Source organism: Canis aureus, chromosome 17 (assembly GCF_053574225.1).
Source record: "Canis aureus isolate CA01 chromosome 17, VMU_Caureus_v.1.0, whole genome shotgun sequence".
In the NCBI taxonomy this organism is placed as follows: Eukaryota; Metazoa; Chordata; class Mammalia; order Carnivora; family Canidae; genus Canis; species Canis aureus.
In genome coordinates, this window is record NC_135627.1 from 42,475,642 (window position 1) to 42,497,342 (window position 21,701).

The window sequence follows — 21,701 nt, forward strand, 5'->3', positions numbered from 1 at the left end:
TCATTGAGAATGATATTTGCTGTGGGCTTTTCGTAGATGGCTTTTAAGATGCTGAGGAATGTTCCCTCTACCCCTACAGTCTGAAGAGTTTTGATCAGGAATGGGTGCTATAATTTGTGAAATGCTTTCTCTGCATCTATTGAGAGGATCATATGGTACTTGTTTTTTCTCTTGTTGATATGATTTATCACATTGTTTGTTTTATGAGTGTTGAACCAGTCTTGCATCCCAGGGATAAATCCCACTTGGTTATGGTGAATAATCTTTTTCCCGCATCTTCTTTATTCATTCATCTGTCCCTAGACATCTGGGCTCTTTCCATATTTTGGCTAGTGCGGACATTGTGGCTATAAACATTGGGTACATGTGTCCTTTCAAATCAGTATTTTTGTATCCTTTGGATAAATAACTAGTAGTGCAACTTTTGAGTTGTGATTCTATATGCTACATTTGCAGAAATGAGCAGTTATGACAGAGTCTGCATAGCTTGTAAATGTCAAAAATTATTTCCTACTGCACTTTTTACAGAAAACATTTGATTTCCAAAGTTCACTAAAAACTTAGGTTCCCTACTCTCTATTAACTCAGTTATGCTGAATGCCACAGCCCTTAAGGGGACAAGTCATACTTGTCCCCTTACTGTTTCTCCTTAGATCTTTTGCACTGGATGTCTACTTTGTCTAGAATAATCTTTCTTTAGATAGCCCCAAGGTTAAACCCTTTACCTCTTTCAAGTCTTTGCTCAAATGTTAAATTAATGAGAGTTATCTTGTGCTCTCCTTTAAATTACAATTAAATTACTAGCTCTGTAGCCGCAAATTCCTGATTCTCTTTTTACTGCTATTATTTCCATAGCATTTAGACTCTAAAAATAAAGCTTAAATCTATTCTTTGTAATTTAGTGCAACCTACCTACAATAAAATGTAAACTCAACTGTATTTGGTTTTGGTGTACTGAACCATTCTAAGAACCTAAAACAGTGTCTGACCTAAAAAGTAGGTGTTCAATACACATTACGTAATGACCTTATAAATTTTGTGTTTTGAAAGCATACCGAAGACAACTGGTGTGGAACAGACATGAGTAAATAAATGCACATGTACAGGAATGAATGAAGACTTTCAAAAAGGACATTTGGTAACATATAATGAGAAGTAGTTTAGAATATAAGAAAATTTTATTTTGATATATAATAATGTTAAATTGCAAATAAATATTAACTGAAAAATTTAAAACATATTAACAAATATGAACTAATTGTTGGATTTGTAAAAGTTAATTGCAACAAGTATTAAGTGAATTTGAAAATTGTTAGGTTGAATGAAAAAAAAAATAATAGTGTCATAAAAGTTCACAGAATGCTTTATTCACACCTGAGGAATTTAACCTTATATAGACCAGGCTTTAACCTATGAAAACAATAATCGAGAGAGAAATATTTATAGTTTTCAGAGGAACACTTTTTTTTTTTCAATTTATAGGTATGTGGAGGGAAAAAAATGGCTAAAGTTGTATGAGAGGGGGACAAGAGCTGGAACAGTATTCTGATAAAAATGAAGAATGAAGAAAATATTTAGAAAAGGAGAAATATAGAAGAACAAAATAATTATGTAGACATTATCTAATACTTGGCAGGTTCTGAGATGTGAAACATGCCTCATTTTATTTTTACTTAATCCTAGTAGAATACCTGGGAGATGGATATTATTATCTAAAATTAAAATCATCATATTCCTCAATAACCCTGGCATATTTTTCTCCTTCAGGCTGTCATCTTCATTAAGTGCCTCCACTAGTCACTTAGCTTCTCAGTCTTGAAGTTTTGGAATCACACCTGTCTCCCTTCTTTTCCTAAATCCCACATCCATATTATTAAGTCCTATGATTTATATTATTAAAATGGCCATATTTGTAGCCTATATTCATACAACATTCTTCGCATAGACAAAATGCAAATATTAACTAACTTAATTCACACAATAACCTTATGATGTAAATACTATTATTATACTAATATAATTTAGAAATTAATAATTCAAATTTTAGCCAAAAACATGTTAAGGCATACATACCTAATAAGTGATAAAATAAAAATTTAAACTGTAACTTCTCTGCCTCCAAAGTGCATGTGGATAATCAATTTCTACTCTTGCTTCAAGTGTTTCTGGATTCTCCTTAGATCTACTTTAAGTGCCTCTTTATAGTCTAAATTACCATCATGTCTCACCTGCACAAGTGCAGTAACTTTTTAACTTGACTTTCTACATCTATTCTTGACCCTCAAGCACATTCACCCATAGAACCCAGATAAATATTTGTAAGTTAAAATTATATTACACCCTTGTTTCAAAACATATTACTGGCTATCTTTCTTTATCCAAAAAGTCCAAATATAAACCTTTTGTGGATTTTTTTTTCTGACTTGGAATCATTGTTGGCAGCACCTCATTTGGGTTAATCTACTCTAATCTCTCAAAGATACAAATGAAATAATCCAGTCACAGAATGACAAATACTTCATGATTCCACTTATATGAGGGATCTAAAAAAGTAAACTCTAGAAGCAGAGACTACAGTAGTGGTTACCAGGGGCGGAGGATGGGTTTGGAATAGGGAGTTGTTATTCAATAGATATAAAGTTTTAATTATACTAAATGAATAATTTCTAGAGCTGTAGTATTCCTTCACTTCAAAATGTAGTGTTATTACCTTGTGTGCATTCACTAAATTTTATTAGTCCTCACACCCCAGATTGCTTAAAATTTCCTGTAACCTTGCATCCCAAACACAACATAGACATTTTCTTTTTTCTGCTCTTCATAGTTAGAATTACATTTTATGTTCCATAGAAGTAGCCCCCTAAGAGCAAAAAGCCAGAACTCCAAGAAAGATTAGTAAATACTCTTTGTATCAAATAGCAAAAATGATGTTTATTGAGAAGGCAACATAAAACAATTGAACCTTATTCACCAGAACATAGTTGGAAGACATTTTTAAGAATATGACATTTATTTTTAGTAGCATTGTTTTAAAATTAGCTATTTGCATATCAACGATTCAGAATACATTTTGGTAAGTTAGCACATCTTACTCGTAGCTTTTTAGTGCCTAAGAAAGGACCTTATTGTGTAAAGTAACCAAAGAGATTGAGTTATTTACATACAGAAAATAACTGTTGTACCAATGAAAAAACAGGGAATATCATTTCAACAAATGGAGTATCTGGAGCATTCACAATGTTGATTAAAAACAACAACAACAACAACAACAACAAAGCAACAACTTCTTAAAACTAGCAATTTCCTTCATTAAGACTTATGAAGAGTGACTGTTAAAAATGGTAGTGTCAGGGAATCACTGGGTGGCTCAGTGGTTTAGCGCTTGCCTTCGGCCCCAGCCCGTGATCTTGGAGTCCCGGAATCAAGTCCCACATCGGGCTCCCTGCATGGTCTCTGCCTGTGTCTCTGCCTCTCTCTCTCTCTGTGTCTCTCATGAATAAATAAATATTTTAAAAAATGTTAGTGTCTTGGGCGCCTGGGTGGCTCAGTGGCTCGGTGTCTACCTTTGGTTCAGGTCATGATCCTGGGGTCCTGGGACTGAGTCCCATATCAGGCTCCCTGAAGGGAGCTTGGTTCTCCCTCTGCCTATTTCTTTGTCTCTCTGTGTTCCTTATGAATAAATAAATAACATCTTTAAAAAAAAAATGGTAGTGTCTAAGATTATCAAAAGACTGAGTAGGTTCTTAGAATTTCTTCACATTTGGATTAAATATTCAATGGACTCATTCATGTATACATTTATTCAGCCAATATTTATTGAAGTTTCATAATGTTTGAGGCTTTGTTTTACATGTTTATGACAGAGCAACAAAACTGAGAAATCATCTTCCCTCAGGGGCTTACATTCAACAGAAAATCAAGCAATAAACCAAAACAATATAAACATATAATGCAAGGTTAGGTAGACAAATTGTAGAAAAACAATAAAATATGCCAACAATGTAGAAAAGGTGTCAGCCAACTCTGATCCACCAGTTAGCTGCCTGTTTTTGTAAATAATATTTTATTTACAGCATAACACAGACATGCTCATTTACTTGCATATTGCCAATGGCTACTTTCATGCTACAATGACTAAGTTTAAGTAGTTGTGATAGATATGAACATTAGAGATTAATATACTTACTGTACTATCTGGCGTCTTAACAATAAGTTTGCTGACAACTGATGTAAAGCATGGCATTTGGATACTGCAGTTAGGGAAGGTTTCTTTATAGAGGTAATCTTCAGGTTTATGGATAATTTGAATGAGTAGACTGAAAATTATGGAAAATTTGAAGGCATAGACTATGAAAAGCCAAGAGTTGATGCAGAATCTAAAATCCTGGATTGGGTCATGCTTGATGCTTTGTCAAAAACACATAGTAATTGTTTTAACTAGAGAACAGTGAGCAAAAACAGCATTGACAGGAAACATTGAAGAAGTCAGGTATATTATCTTGAAGAACTTTGTAAAGTAAGTAAGATTTTTGCATTTTTATCTAACTATTTTTAAGAAGGTTTTGAAGGGATTTGATAAAGAAGCATCTCATTAGGAGATTTAATTTTATTCCTCTTTGGAGAATGTGTAACAGAAGTCCGAGGTAGAAAGAATAATGGGAGATTAACTAAATGTAAGCAATAATGGTGGTTTAAACTTGGGAATAATTTGGAAATGATGAGAAACTGTCTGACAAGACAAAATTTGTAAGTAGTTAACCAGATTGCTAATGGATTGACTGGTGTAGCAGAGAGGAAAAAAAAAGTCACTGACAACTAGATCTGGAAGAGAGGATGCTTACTTGGACTGGGTAGGGACATTTTTGGAGATTGTGAATTTGGGGGAAGAAACTAATGAGTAAAATATGCAAAGAATAAAGAGAAAGGGATTCAAGTATATCACTAAAGAAAGCCAGCAAACCATGAAAGAGAGTAAGAGAAGAAAAGGTCAGAGAAAATCTATAAACACAAGCATAAAACAAGTTAAAAAATGGCAATAAATACATATCTATCAATAATTACTTTGAATATAAATGGACTAAATGCTCCAATCAAAAGACAGGATGACAGAGTGGATTAAAAAATAAGACTCAACTTTATGCTGCCTACAAAAGACTCATATCAGACCAAAAGACACCTGCAGATTGAAAATGAGGGGATGGAGAAACATTTATCATGCAAACAAATGACAAAAGAAAGCCGAGGTAGCAATACTTATATATAGTAAATGTCCTGCCATCTTGGGGCTTACATCTTATTAGGCCAATATACAATAAGCATGATAAATAGTGGCAATCTATTACTGTGTTTAAAAGCAAATAAACAGGGGTGCCTGGGTGGCTCAGTCAGTTAAGTGCCCAACTAAATTTCAGTTTAGGTCAACTCAGGATTGTGGGATCAAGCCCTACATCACATTAGGCTCAGTGTTCAGCAGGGAGTCTCCTTCTCTCCCCCTTCCTCTGCCTTTTCCACCCAGTGTGCTCTCTCTCTCAAAATCAATCAATCAATCAATCAATCAATCAATTTTTTTTAAGGAAACAAAAAACAAGTATATATTAAAAAGTATTTTTTCCTTTTAGGTATCTGTGGGTTGTCTGGGTTCAGATGGACATTTTTTGCTTGATATTTCTCATGGAGCTGCAGCCAATTGTCTGTTGAGTCTTCAGCAGTTATGAGAAAGCTTGACTAAGCTGGATATCCAAGAGGGTTCACTCACATGTCTGGCAGTGAATGTCAACCATCAGCTGAGGTGGAGGTATGGATTGATGCATATACATTTGACCATTCCATGTGACTTGAATGTCACACAGCATGGAGGTTAAGTTCAAAGAGAGAGAGAACCAAAAACAAGCATCCTAAAATAACTCAGTGAAAGTGACAAGATTCTTTATGACAGAGCCATGGAAATCCCAGAACATGACTCCTCTTGCATTTATACATCAAGAAGTCATTTGCTTGCCAGTTCTAATTCAAGAGGCAGGCAATTAGAATCCACCAAGGTTATGCTGCAGATGAGTATATGGGATGGGAAATAATGTTGTGCTCCCTTTGGAAAATATAATTTGTCACAGATACTGTATTAGAAGTTGACAAGTGTAAGGGAGAAAAATAAATCAGCGAAGAGGAAAAGGAAGAGTCTCCATGGTTTATATTTTTACATAGGAGGCTCAGGGTAGATCTCACTGAAAAGCTGAAATATTAGTGAGGATCTTATAGCAAAGAATTGCTTAAAAAATAATTCATATGCTCCCCCAGTAAATGTGGCTGTGGTGAAGTGAGAGAGAGAAAAGAACACAGTGATCCTAGAATCATATTTGGTGGTCCTTTGGGTTGGAGTCCTATTATTATACCTGTATGAACTCTTTTTTCCTCCAAGTTAGGTGTATTTTGAACAGAAGACCGATATATTCTAACTTATATTTAAAGTGAAATATAGCTGTTACTGACAATGATCTACAGAGGACAAGATGAAACTAAGACCAATTAAGAGGTAATTGGAATAATTCAGATAATAGATGATAGAAGCATGCACAAAATGGCATCAGGGGAAATGATAAGTGGTGGTAACTTTCTGGACATATTTTCGCAAAATAGCCATCAGTCTTTCCTGATAAAACGTGATTGGTAAGAGACAAAAAGAAAAAAAAATAGTTGGGGGGTAGAACAACAGAAACAATGATGTTACCATTGTAAGAGCTTTTGAGAGATTTGGGCATTAGGGCAGCATAATTATTCTGGGAGGAGGCAAGGTACTTGTGACTGAGATGAAGAGGTAAAAGAACTGAGAAGCACTGAAAGAGAGAAGTTGGTGTAAATCCTCAGGGGAAGAGATCGTATCCAGGTCTGTCTGCTTACTATTAGTATATTTCAATTTTTATATCAATGTTGGATATGTGACTATGTTTAATTTGGCCCCAACTCTTTAATTATCTAACTAAAAATACTATCATATTGATTGTGTTTCAAAAGTGACACCAGTTTCCCACACTTTCCCTTCAATTTCACACCCTAGAACTTCTTGGTGGATGTGACTATACAGTAAGGAAATGTATCTAAAATTCTTAACTGTCTTGACATTTTTAATGCAATTAACAATAACTTCAATTAACCCACTTCTGCTTTATTACATGTGAGTATAATTACTTTAAGAACTCAAAGAAATAATAATACTGTTTAATTGCAAGTAAATTTGGTCAATAATTAAAATAAAACATAAAGAGCAAATATATTAGCTATGTATGCATTCTGAAAATACAAGTATATTCCTAAAGAGAAATTAGGAATTGGTGGGGGGCAATTCATAAAAGAATAGCATTTCCAGGTCGCTACAGATTTGTTTGTTTGGGGTATGTCTGAGGTGGGTTGTGCTTTAAAAATTGCTTCAGGGTTCATTTTTACCTTCAAAAGGAATTAGAGGGTGGAAAATAAGAAATGTGATTTAAAAAAAAATAAGATGAAATATCTCCTCCCTGGGCTATCCATTCTCTGCCCTCCAGGAAGTCTGCTCTGATAAATTAGAAATATGGTAGGGCTAATTTTTAATGTATTTACCATGAAATTCATTCTTTTATTTAGTTTTTAAAGGACATTTATTTCATTTCTAATTTTGAGCTACTATATAATATCAAAAATATGATAAAGGTATTTTATGTATGATGCAGCGATTTCTGTAGGATGCTGGCTATATCAAGTTGTACATGAGTATGGCCTTTAAACACCAAGCAATTTTTCTCCAAAGAAGCAAGTACTAATGACTTTTTATCAATGATGTAAGAAAAATTCCACTCTTTTCACAAGATAGCCTACTCTGGATATTGTCACTTTTAAGAATGTCCATCTTATCATTTAAAAATGGTATTTATTCTTTGATTTTCATTTATCAGGGTTGAGAATCTTTTCATAAGTGTATTAATCATTTCAAACCTTCCTTTAATTTGAAATTTTTATCTTTATCTTTATCAATTTTAATTGAGTTTTAATAGCTATTAATATTAATATGCATATATGCTAGAAAATTAGGTAATACATCTTGTTTAAAAACTGATAGAAGGCCAGTGTGACAGAAACAAAGAGAGTGGAGAGACAAAGCTAAAAGAGAAAGACCTTTAAATGGTCTAAAAAAGCAATGCGATTTTTTATTATAAGATAAAATTGAGTCCATGGAAGGATGCTAAGCATAGATGGAAAATTATAAGATTAAAATTTTACAAAGGTTATCTGGGTCACTCTATGAATAACAGATTAAAGGAATTGGGAAAGTATAAACAGTTACTCATCTATTGTAATGGTCTAGGAGACAGAAGTTGGTACCCTGGGCTAGCATTTTAGAGTGAATGATGAATAAGTATCAGGTGTATCTGAGGGATGATTAGAAATTAACTTACAAAGTTTATCTATTGTAGAGTAAATGTGAGGGAGAAGTAAGTTTTTGTTTACTTTTGACTTTCACAACTAGATTCAGGATATGGACTTCTCAAGTGTAGTGAACCCTGAGAAAATACATAAGATAAATGAAATTATGAAATTAAGAATTATCATATGATTTTATTCATATGTGGAATCTAGAGAACAAAACAAATACAGAAACAAGGAGTAGAATCAGAACTATAAATACAGAAAACAAACTGCCAGAGGGAACCAGGTGAGAAGACTGAGCAAAATAGGTGAAAAGGAGTTGGATGTACAGGCTTCCAGTTACGGAGTAAATAAGTCATGGGGGAAAAAGATACAGCATAGGGAATATAGTCAGTGATACTGTAATAGTGTTGTATGGTGACAGCTATACTTTTGATGAACACAGCATAACATATAGAGAAGTTGAATCACTATGTTGTACACCTGAAACTAATATTATGTCTTGATTAAATCCAACAAAGAAATTTTTTTTTAAAAAAAGAATTACCTGTTTCTTGACATTTTTCTGTAACACACTTTAAAATTATATGCCTAAAGTGTTATTTGGGGGAGGGGCATGAACTATTTTACTATCTTTAGTTTTTTTACATAGCTCTTTGTCACTTCAAGTTGTCTTCTTTATTATTACTTTCCATTTTATTTAGGTTTATGATTTTGTCTTTACTAGATTCATCATTATATAATATCAGAATTTCAACTTAAAAGTGACAGATCTCATATTGACCACAGTTATTCCCATTTTAAATTAGGTTAAGAAATATGGGGGCACATGGGTGGCTCAGTCAGTTACACATCTGCTTTTGGCTCAGGTCATGCATTATCTCAGGGTCTCGGGGATCCAGTCTCACATCAGGCTCCCTGCTCAGCAGACTCCCCTGCTTTTTCCTCTCTCTCTGCTTCTCCTTCACTCATGCACTCTCTCTCAAATAAATAATAAAATCTTCATTAAAAAATAAATGTGGAAATTCAAAGTTCCACTTCAATGACAATACATCATATTCCTGCTTATTACTAAGCTTCCTTTGAAACTAGTTCCTTATAAAAAAAACCAGCTGGTATATGAGTAATCAGTCTTAATTCACAATTTGTATTGTTAGAGAGAAAACAAAGCAACTGATATGAAAGTCAAAAGTCTAGAAACCTGTATGTTATTATACCTGAGAGAGAGGTTCTCATGTCCATAGTAATAAAACTTGGGGACCTTGTGTATAAGGTTGCCTTTGTCTCTAGCCTTTCACAAAAAACAGAGTTTTCAAAAGGACTATAGAATAGATTATATTATTTGGGGGTTATCTCAATTGTAGACACTATTTTTTAAAGTATACTACTAAGCTTCGCCACTATGCTTATTCTGTTTCAGACCTACTTTAGATTTCACAATAGCAAATATCATTATGTAGAAGTCAAAGCTGGCCAGTTTCACCGAATATTTCCAGTTTTATTCTTTGTTGGGCTACCCCAGCTAAAAGCACATGACTACATTTTGACAAGTCCTGGGATTACAGTACAAAATTGATCTATTGAACAATATCTTGCTTTTGGGAAGGTCTGTTATCTTAGTAAACTGATGCCTCCCTTCAAATAGTCCATGATACTACCTACAGTCAATTTTGGCTCATTATTATACCATTATATATTTTCTCTTCTTGGGAAGAAAGATCTTTAGATAAATTTATGAAGAAAGAAAAGAAAAAATGAGAAGAAAAATTGGAAGTGAATTTGAATTTAAACATTTTAACTACTGAAGGTAAATTCTGGACTGTTTTCTTCCATCACTAAGTCTGTCGCTAAGTTTATTTCATGCTTTAGCAGAGTCCTAGAATAAGGGAAAGCCCTACATGCTACATGCTATTGTTTAGAGATATGAAGCATCACTGAAATTCTGAAATTCTAACAACCAGAGGTAGTAGTTCCAGCTAATATTTTGGTGCATTTTTTTCTAAAACATTCAAATGACTATATGTACATAAACTGTATCATACCATACTTTTTATTCTATCGCCTATATTTTAAAACCTCATATTTATATATTCACTTAAATATAATTTCCTCAGTTTCTTAGCAGTTGACAGCATTGGCATTTCATATGAAATTATTAAGTTTTATGATATTTAGATTTCTGAAATCCTGTATTATTTATTAAATAGTTATTATCAAATTTTCATGCATTAAACAGGCACTGTTGAATTTGGACCTCTATTTCCTCAAATAATTAGTCAATAATTAGCAAAATCCTAAAGTAGAAATAAATTGTATTCATTAATCTGAGTATTCCTGAATATGAAATCATAAATAAATAAACATTATTTATAAAATATTTAAGATAATTTCATCCTCTTTCTCTCTTCTGGTTGAAAACAAGTGTTCTGAAACAGTTGCAAATTTATTTTTGATTACTCAAGACATCCTTATTTTTAATACATTTGAGGATCCAATTGTGCAGACAAATGGATATTACCAGTTTCATAAAACTTTCTTTAATTTTTTTATTTAAAAATTTTATTTATTCATGAGAGACACAGAGAGGCAGTGATATAGGCAGAGGGAGAAGTAGGCTCCTTGTGGAGTCCCCATGTGGGATTCCATCCCAGGAACTCAGGATCACACCTGAGCTAAAGGCAGACACTCAACCACTGAGCCACCCACGTGCCCCCATAAAACTTTCTCATAAATGAACTACATATAGTTTAATTGATGAAGATTTTAATGAAAAGAAGAAAGGATGTGGCTTAATGGCATATAATTCAGCTCCCAAATGAAAAAATATCTGACTTGGACAATTAATGCCTCTTGTTCAAGTAAGATAACTACACTGATTTTCAGTATAATTTTATTGGATAATTTTAAGATATACTCCAATGTGTTCAGCCATTAAGTTCTATTACTGAGAAAATAATAAAAATCTAAATAATCTATGAACTAGAAAAGTTGTATTTTTTCTTTATTGAAAACAATGTCCCCATTCATATTCATTCTTCATTCATAAAAATAGAAAAAATACAATTTTTAGTAAGATGTTAGTATTTATTTCCATATGTGCTTTTTTAATGCTGGTTTCTTTTATATAACTAAAAACAACAAAAACCAAGAAAAAAAAGAATTCAAAATGAAAGGTTTTTTTTTTTTCAACTTTGTTATCAGTAAAAATATAATTTAATACAAAATTTGATAGATGTTCTTATTGGGCTAACATTGAGCATTAGAATTCAAAGATGATTTATAACATCTTCTAGATCTTTTGTATTTTGTCCTCATGTGGCAATTCTCTGGTTGTTTCAATGTTTAAATTTATTGCTACTGCCCGTATTTGTAAGTTAAGTCAATTAATGATTGATATGAAAGTTTATTCCAGATGCCTTTTCTCTGTAGTTTTGAAGTTATATAAATTTTCTAATAATTCCTAAAATAATTCCACTTTTGGTTATTTATTGTGTTTAAAAAGCTAACATTAGCCTTGCTGATTATTGGTTCTGAAATTTTTATAGATCCAGATTCAAAACCCAACCACTAAATATAATTTTGTTAAGAATGTGCATCCATGCACAATTAACAGGTTATATTAACTTACAAATGCAAACCTCAAAATTGGTAAAGGCATAATATCAACATCCAAATTACTTGGACCTTTTAGCTTCTAGGACATTTACTAGTTCTACTTTCCTGCAAAAATCACATTAAAAGAGCCCACTCTGGTTCATCTTGGTGTTTCTAAAAATCCAGTTAGATTGCCATGTGATGTCCTAGATTCAAATATGGTAAATAATGAAGAAATTAATGAAAATCTCAGATTTTCTGTCAGCAGGTTTTTAGGCTGATAGTCAGTTCTTGAGCCAAAGAGATCATAGTAACAATGCTGGCCCAATAATGTCATGGAAATAGTTCTTTAATGTGGAGAGGATATATACAGCATTTAAGTATAAATATAGAAATGCATATTGATTTTACATTGTAAACATCTACAAAATATAACATATCTTGCAGTCCTTCCAAATTGTTAAATAAAATTATTTATATCATTGTTAAAATATACTTCAAAATAGAATTTTGGACTCTTACAGTTCTTTCAATTAAAAGGAAACCAGGGGGTCCCTGGGGGGCTCAGCGGTTTGGCGCCTGCCTTTGGCCCAGGGGCGATCCTGGAGTCCCGGGATCGAGTCCCATGTCAGGCTCCCAGCATGGAGCCTGCTTCTCCCTCCTCCTGTGTATCTGCCTCTCTCTCTCTCTATGTCTATCATAAATAAATAAATCTTTAAAAAATATTTTAAAAAAAGGAAACCAAATGTATTTAGTAAAAATAGGAAATATACAGTCATAATAAATATGTGGTACTAATTACTGGAATCAATTTATACATAATGTGGAGTTCAATTTTTAAAAATATATATGCAATGGACAGGTTTCCTAAGTTATTTATTTGAAATATTTTGGGAATTAACTGTATTGACTTACTGCCATTGATCAAAAAGTGCTAAATAAAGAACACTCAATATGACCATGCTTTGCATTTAAGGCACCCTCCGCCCCTGCTAGGAGTGCTGCCCTTGGTGACACTAAACTTGAATTACTATATTTTATCACTATCTATGATATTTTTAGAGTGCCTTGGAAGTGAGGTATAACTTTTTGAAAGGAGAGAAAATAAATACATTATGCCAGGATGGATGAGATGACATTTTCCACAAGCAGAGTATTTGAGTAGACTGTTTTACAGAAATAAATGTATGTTAGTATGGCATTTTAAGATACCAGACAACAGTTTAACAACTTAAACAGAAATATGACTGAGAAAAGTCACAGAAGGCTTCAGTGAGATCTTTCTGAACATTATCACTCTTTCCTTCAAATAGATTTTCAATTAGAAAATAAAGATAAGTCACATTTTAATTTTAGTAATTTTGTAAGAATATGATGAATTGCACAATTAGGACTCTCTCTAGGCAGCAAAAGTCATATGAACAAAATCTGCATTAGAATAGTTTGCTTATATGTTTAATATGTTAATAAAAGGTGGGAAAAATCCCACAATTATATTGGATTTTCCAAAAATGTAAAATATTGTGATTCTAGTATATTTAGAAGCTAAAAGTACAAAAGAAAAACTACAAAAAGAACTGTTAAAGAAAAAAAAAGCCTAACTATCATTAAGCTTTGGATCTAGAAATCAGCATTAAACAAAATAAACTAATTGTTGGAACATTCACTATATTTTAAATAATAAGTTGCAATCAAGTAATAGCAAAAATAATTATAAAAGAGCCATACACTCAAAATAGAAATATAAAAAGCCTAGAGAAGACTTGGATCTCTACTCTCTTCTAGAAGTCACACATCCCTTCTGGCCTTGAGTAGTTAAATAAGTTTAACTGTTAGTTGGCAAGAAATTATAACTACAACCACATGTTGTAAACAAAATACTAATACCCTAAATATGTCCATGTCATAATCTTTGCAGTCTATACATTTATTACATTACCTGGCAAAAGGGACTGTTCTAGGCTGAAATTCTATTTCCTTCATAATTGATATGTTGAAACTCTAACCCCAGCCCTTCAAAATGTGACCATACATGAAAATAGAGCCTTTTAAGAGGTGGTTAAGTTAAAATGAGAATATTAGGGTGGGCGCTGATACAATTTGATTGGTGTCCTTAAAAGAAGAAGAAAATTGGACACACAGAGAGACACCAAGGATGCACATACATAGGAAAGGCCATGTGAGGACACAAAGATAAGGTGGCCATATGCAAGCCAAGCAGGCCTCAACAGAAATCAGCTTGCTAATATCTTCATCTTGAATTTCTAGCCTCCTTATAACTGGGAGAAAATGAATTTTATTTTTCTCAAGCCATCCAGTTTGTGGTATTTTGTTATGGCAGCCCGAGCAGACTAATAGAAGGACTTTGTATTTAGATTAAATTAAAGATCTTGAGACAGGAAGATTATCCTCGATTATCTGGGTAGTCCCATTTAATCATAAAAGTTCTTATAAAAAGAAAAGAAGGAGGGACAGAATCAGAAAGACGTGATGACGGAAGCAGGGACTGCAAAGAAGTATTTTCAGATTAGGGAATAAACTTTTTAATTAAAACTAATAAATGCTCATGCACTCCTTATAGTGTCTTGCATTTTCCCATGAGGAAGGCACCAGATAATATACTCAATATTCATAAGCAGTTATATCATATTATTCATGAGTTTACAGAGCTTCTTAAAAGTTATTTAAATGTATTATCAATATATTTTGTCATCTTTTTAACATTTATAATAACGTGCTGAAATCAATAGTGGTTTTAAAAAGTTGCAGTAAGAGGTCATGGTCATCATTTCTAGAAAAAGGGACAGTTAAAAGGTATAAGTTCAACTTCTTGCTTTATTTTTTTAAGATTTTATTTATTTCAGAGAGAGAGAAAGAGAGCATGAAGAGTGGGGGAGCAGAGGGAGAGGGAGAAGCAGACTCGCTGCTGAGCGGGGGGCCTACAAGGGGCTCAATCCCAGGACCCCCCAGATCATGACCTGAGCTAAAGGCAGATGCTTAACTGACTGAACCACCCAGGTGTCCCTTGACTTCTTACTTCTTAAAATCTGCCAGCTTGGAGAGAGTCCCAAACATTGAAAAGAATTTGAACAAACTTTTAAATATTCCTGACACTGGAGAAGAATGCTTTAACTTACTTTTTAGCTCTGTGTCTGGTACATGATAGGTTTTTAAATAGTAAGTGGTCTAATTGATTATTTTGCTTGAAAATATTAATGTCGAATACAACCTACTTTTCATTGCTGAAGGTCAATATTTTCATAGAAAAGAAATTTACATAGTAACATTTTCTTAGGCTTATTTGCTGGGACAAAAATAAACTAAAAATCTCTGAATATTCTATGTCTCTTGCCAGTTAAATATTTCATTTAAAAATAATATGAAGTCAGCAATTGCACTACTGGGTATTTACCCTAAATATACTGATTTAGTGAACATCGGGACACCTGCATCCCAATGTTCACAGCAGCAATGTCCACAATAGCCAAACTGTGGAAGGAGCCATGATGTCCTTCAACAGATGAATGGATAAAGATGTGATGTGGAATATTACTTAGCCATCAGAAAGGACAAATACCCATAATTTGCTTCGACGTGGATGGAACTGGAGGGTATTATGCTAAGTGAAACAAATTAATCAGAGAAGGACAATCATAATATGGTTTCACTCACACATGAAATATAGTAGCGAAAAGGATTATAAGGGAAAAGAGGGGAACTGAGTGGGAAAAATTAGAGAGGGAGACAAACCATGAAAGACACCTAACTGGGAAACAAAGGGCTGTGGAAGATGGGTGGGGGGAATGGGGTAACTGGGTGACAGGCACTGAGGAGGGCACTTGATGGGATGAGCACTGGGTATTATACTATATGTTGGCAAATTGAATTTAAATTTAAAAATGTAAAAAATTAAAAATATGAAATTACTCAATTAAATAGATTTTTACTGGATTATCTCTACCATAGTCCACTGTCTGTGTTAAAAGTGGGAGACAGCAATAATAAAATAGTCAAGAGGTTAACATGGGGAGATAAACAAAATGAAAATACATTACAATAATAAAGCTTCAATTATTTTTATAGCTTATATACATAGAAACAGAGAAGGGAAGCAGCTTTCATTCTAGGCTAGAGAAAAAAATTTTTTTGTTAAAAGAACATGAGTTTTTCAGTGTGTCTTCATTTAATGTCTGAACAGACCATACAACTAGAGTAGAAGACCTCCACTGATCAATACTACAAAATAAGAGAGAATCCAATTAAAATTATGAGTCTACTGATTTTAAGGATATAAATATATGCTGGGGGAATTCATGTGAAACCTCAAATGAAATGTTTTGTAGTTATAATTGTATTCTGAATGAAATAAGAGTAAGCAATATACATATTTATGGCAAAAGGAAATATCAAAAATATCTAAGGTGAAGTTTGTATTTCCCTTGAAAGGCCTCATTGGACTATAAGCCCCAAGCTGATGGTGTCTTCAGTCCATTATTCAGGAATCAATAACTAACTATGATTTCAATTATTTTAATTTACTAAGACTTGTTTCATAGTTTATAGCCTGGTCTCTCCTGGTAAATAAATTACGTGTATTTGAAAACCATGCATCTGTACAGTAATGTAATTTGTTCTACAAATACATATGAGGTCTAGAAGATTGAAAATTTTCAGATCTTCTGGGCATTTATTTTTTAAAATGCCTTCTACCAATTGTTGTATAATGTATAATATTGATAATCCAGGTTAGTGTAATAACTTTTATTATTAATATTCCATTAATAATTTTGATAAAAGTTAAAATAACTAAGTAGAGTGGTAGGGAAAGATAAATGCACTGGTTTCTTGTTTATTCCATAGTGGAAATTGACATTATTAACAAGTTGGAAGCCCTACCGTGTTCAGTTTTACCAATTTCTTCTTAAGCACTGTCTTGACAATTGTCAGCATAGACTGATTTTCCAGCTTTTGTACCTCATATAGGGGTGTCTGGGTGGCTCAGTTGGTTAAACATCTGACTCTTTGCTTCAGCTCAGTTCATGATCTCAGGGTCCTGAGATCAATCTCTGCTTGTCCTTCTCACTCTGCTTCTCCCCCTGCTCACTCCATTTCTCTCTCTCAAATAAATGAAAAGAATCTTTTAAAAAAAAAAAAAGATAGAGTCTGTTTTTTTAGTCTCTTTTTCCTTTTGTTCATTTGTTTTCTTAAATTCCACATTTGTAAATCATATGGTATTCATTGTTCTCTCACTGGCTTATTTCTCTAAGCATTATATTCTCTAGCTTCATCCTTGTTGAAAAGGGTAGTATTTCTTTCTTTTTTTTTGTATTTCAGTGTGTGTGTGTGTGTGTGTGTATACCAAATCTTCCTTAGTCATTCATCTATCGATGGACATGTGAACTACTTCTGTATCTTGGCTATTGTAAATAATGCTGCAAAAAATACAGAAATGCATATATCCATTCGAATTAGGGTCTTTGTTTTTATTTGTGTGTGTGTGTGTGTGTGTGTGTTTTGGGGAGTAAATATCCAGTAGTGTGATTACTGGATCATATAGTAATTCTATTAATTTTTTAAGGAATTTTCATATTGCCTTGCAGAGTGGCTGTACCAGTTTGAATGCCTACCAACAGTGCATGAGACTTCCTTTTAATCCACATCTTCACCAACACTTGATGTTTCTTATGTTTTTTATTTTAGCCATTCTGACAGGTGTGAGGTGATATCTCACTGTGGTTTTAATTTGCATTTTCCTGATGATTAGTGATATTGAGCATCTTTTTCATGTGTCTGTTGGCTATTTGCTTGTCTTCTTTGGAAAAAATATCTATTCATGTCTTCTGCTGTTTTTAACTGGATTTTGTGTGCATGTGTGTTGAGTTGTATAAATTCTTTACATATTTTGGCAAGTAACCCTTTATCAGCTATGTCATTTATAAATATCTTCTCCCATTCCATAGTTTGTCTTTTAGTTTTGTTGATTATTTCCTTTGCTGTAGAAGCCTCTTATTTTCATGTAGTCCCAATAGTATATTTTTGTTTCTGTTTCTCTTGCTTCAGGAGACATATCTAGAGGGATACTGTGAGAGTCAATATCAGAATATTACTGCCTGTGCACTCTTCTAGGTATTTTATGGTTTGGGGATTCACATTTAGGTCCTTAATCCATTTTGAATTCATTTTTGTGTGTCATGTAAGGGAGTGTCACAGTTTCATTCTTTTATACGTTGTTATATGATTTTTTTTTTGTTGTCTATTATATGGCCTATTCTGGAGAATGTTCCATGTGCAGTTGAAAAAGAATGTGTATTCTGCTGTTTTTGGATGGAATGTTCTGAACATACTTGCTAAGTCCATCTGGACATCGGGGTGCAGGTGTCCCAGCGTTTCATTGCATCTGTATCTTTGGGGTAAATCCCCACAGTGCAATTGCTGGGTCGTAGGGCAAATCTATTTTTAACTCTTTGAGGAACCTCCACACAGTTTTCCAGAGTGGCTGCACCAGTTCACATTCCCACCAACAGTGCAAGAGGGTTCCCCTTTCTCCACATCCTCTCCAAATTTTGTTGTTTTCTGCCTTGTTAATTTTCCCCATTCCCACTGGTGTGAGGTGGTATCTCAGTGTGGTTTTGATTTGTATTTCCCCGATGGCAAGTGATGCGGAGCATTTTCTCATGTGCTTGTTGACCATGTCTATGTCTTCCTCTGTGATATTTCTGTTCATGTCTTTTGTCCATTTCATGATTGGATTGTTTGTTTATTTCCTGCAAAGTTTCTTCTAAAAAATCTGCTGATACAATTACCGGGTTTCCTTTGTATGTAACTATCATTTTCTTTGCCTCTTTTCTCTCTTTATCACTACTTTTTGCCATTTTATTTACCATGCTTCTTGGTGTGGACCTTCTTGAATTGATTTCGTTAGGGGAATTCTGTGCCTCCTCGATCTGATTTTCTGTTTTTTTACCTAGATTCAGGAAGTTTTCAGGTTTCTTCAAATAAATTCTCTGCCCTGCCTTTATCTCCCTTCTTCTTCTGGAATTGCTATATTACAAATGTTATTTCACTTGATGGAGTCACTGAGTTCCCTAAGTCTATTCTCATTATGCATATTTTTTACCCCTTTCACCTGCTCAGCTTGATTATTTTTTTTAAAGATTATATTTATTTATTCATGAGAGACACAGAGACTGAGAGAGAGGCAGAGACACAGGCAGAGGGAAAAGTGGGCTCCATGCAGGGAGTCAGACGTGGGACTTGATCCTGAGACTCCAGGATCATGCCCTGGGCTGAAGGCAGTGCTAAACCGCTAAGCCACCCGGGCAGCCCGCTTGATTACTTTCCACTAATCTGTCCTCAGGGTCTCTCACTTATTCTTCTGACACCTCTAGCCTATTTATTATGTCTAGTATACCTTTAATTTCAATTATTGTGTTCTTCAACTTTGATTTTTTTTTTATCTTTTTGTTAAGGGTCTCACTGATGTCCTCTACTCTTTTCCAAGTCGAATATCTTTATGATCTTAAATTCTCTATCAGGCATATTACTTATCTCTGTTTTGCTTAGGTCTCTTGCTGTGGTTTTGTCCTGTTCTTTTCATTTCATTCCTCTGTCTCATTTTTTTTTTTTTTTTTTTTTACCTTGTGTCTGTTTCTCTATGTTAGGCGAGTTAGCTATGTTTCCTGCTCTTGAATATACTGAGTGGGGCAGAGTTTTAACAAGGTGTATGCTGATCCTCTTTCAGAGAGAACATGTCTTCCAATGCTGAGACTGGGCTGCCCAGGGGCCAATCCATAATGCACATGGGGGTGAGGCTCATAGTGCCCTCATGTTTAGTGTGCTGATCCTCTTCCACCAAAAACATGCAACCCCCACCAAGACTAGGGACAGCTCCAGGCTCACACTGTGCATGTGAGTGTGAACTGGGCATGCAATGCCCACAAACTTTGTGCTCTGGTCCTCTTCCAAAGGGACATGCTGCTGCCAAATATATTACATATATTAATTTTATATAATATGTGGAAATTTAAAAATGAAAACAGTAAAAATGAAAGAAAGCCTAGAAATTATATGAAGGTTTAGCAAAAATTAAAAAGACTGGAATTAACCAGTATTAGAGCAAACCTATAGAATTTGGCATGTTCATACAACATTGATAATAGTGAGAATTCAAATTACTTAGTAAGGCACTTGAATGTTTATAAACAAATTAACATATTTTGGAGCTCTATCTGTAAGTACGTATGCACAAAGATAAAATCCTACTTCCCTATGGTCCACTCAGTTTTTAGAACATGTCATTTTATATAAAAACAAGTAATGTTTTCAGTTTTTCAGGAACTACACATCCTTTAACATATTATCAATTTTTAAAAAGAAATAGTTATGAATCAGCTTTGTTCATCCTCCCTGACTTAAGATCAAATGACTTATTATATTCACTTATTTTCACCTTTTATTGTGGCTATTAACTCTTTCATTGATGGTATCATCATTCCATCTCATTACTTTTGTTTTCAATACATTACAGAAACTCAACATTAAGAGTGCCATTATTCTACCATTTTAACAGAATTATCTCACATATTTTGAACTATATCTATTATTACTACCTTGATATTCCTGTAGATGTGTTTTTTCTCTTCTACTAATATTTTTAAAAATAAAACTGTTTCTTTTCTCTAAAATATATTATCTTTACATATATTAATTTGTAATGTAACCAGGAGAATATCATTTTCTGTAATTCAACTTTTTACCATCAAATTTTACTCCTGGTTAAATACAATTTTTTCAGAACTCTATGAAAAAAAATCAAGTCTCTGATAATAAGAAGGAAGGTCTTATGTGAGTTTTAGCCTACCAAATAAGTAGTATCCTTTTTCATTTTTTTTCCTTCAGATCAAATACTAGGGGTGAGCTCCACGTTAAGAGATGTATCTTAATTCTGGGAAAAGTTTTTTCATATACATATTGACTCAGTATGCTTTTTTCAAGAATCTTAATTGAATAATCTATCACAAATAGACCTTGTGTTCTGAGATGATGCCTATGCAGGGTTTTTTTTATAGTACAATTTTATTTTAAAATTCTACTGAGGCATATTCTGCATATCACATAATTCACACTTTTCAAGTGCACAGTTCAGTTATTGTTTTTAGTAAATTTGCCAAGTTGTGTAACCACAATTATAAATAATAATTTGAATATTTTCATCATTCCATTATGACCTCTTCACAGAAGTGCTGTTAGGTAAATTTATGTTTAATTAAAAAAAACCCAAAACACTATCAAACTGATTTCCAAAGCCCCATTATAAAATTCCACCTACAATGTTAAGAAAGTTATCATTTTTCCATATCTTCAGTATAATTTGTTACTATCTGTTTCCTTTATTGTAATCATTCTAGTATGTAACACTTTATTATAGTCATTCTATAATATAGAATTACTACATTCTACACTATAGTGTTTCTGAAATTAAGAAAAATAAAGATTGTGACAATGTGTTACTAATAGAAATTATCTAAAGTATATCTAAAGTTAAATTAAGATCACAATAAAAATATGCAGATATCAATAGATCTTGTTTTATAGCAATGTATTATTTTGGGGGGAATTGGGAGGAATAGTAGTTCATTAGTAATTTCATATAGAAAATTAAACCATGTTGCCTTACAAAACAGACTATTGAAATTGTTTCTTGAACTTTTGTT

The 21,701-nt window shown here is 33.3% G+C and overlaps 2 long non-coding RNA genes across 13 annotated transcripts in view; one reads left to right on the forward strand and one right to left on the reverse strand.

The window, feature by feature from the left end:
* Nucleotides 1–21,701, forward strand: part of LOC144287937 (uncharacterized) — a 109,575-nt gene that overhangs the window by 72,975 nt on the left and 14,899 nt on the right. For both annotated transcript variants that reach the window (XR_013355781.1, XR_013355782.1), the window contains 2 exons: nucleotides 5,619–5,794; nucleotides 6,416–6,529. This is a non-coding gene — a long non-coding RNA (uncharacterized LOC144287937). The remainder of the gene's footprint in view (nucleotides 1–5,618; nucleotides 5,795–6,415; nucleotides 6,530–21,701) is intronic.
* Nucleotides 1–21,701, reverse strand: part of LOC144287936 (uncharacterized) — a 276,738-nt gene that overhangs the window by 47,401 nt on the left and 207,636 nt on the right. The gene's annotated exons all lie outside the window — the stretch shown is intronic.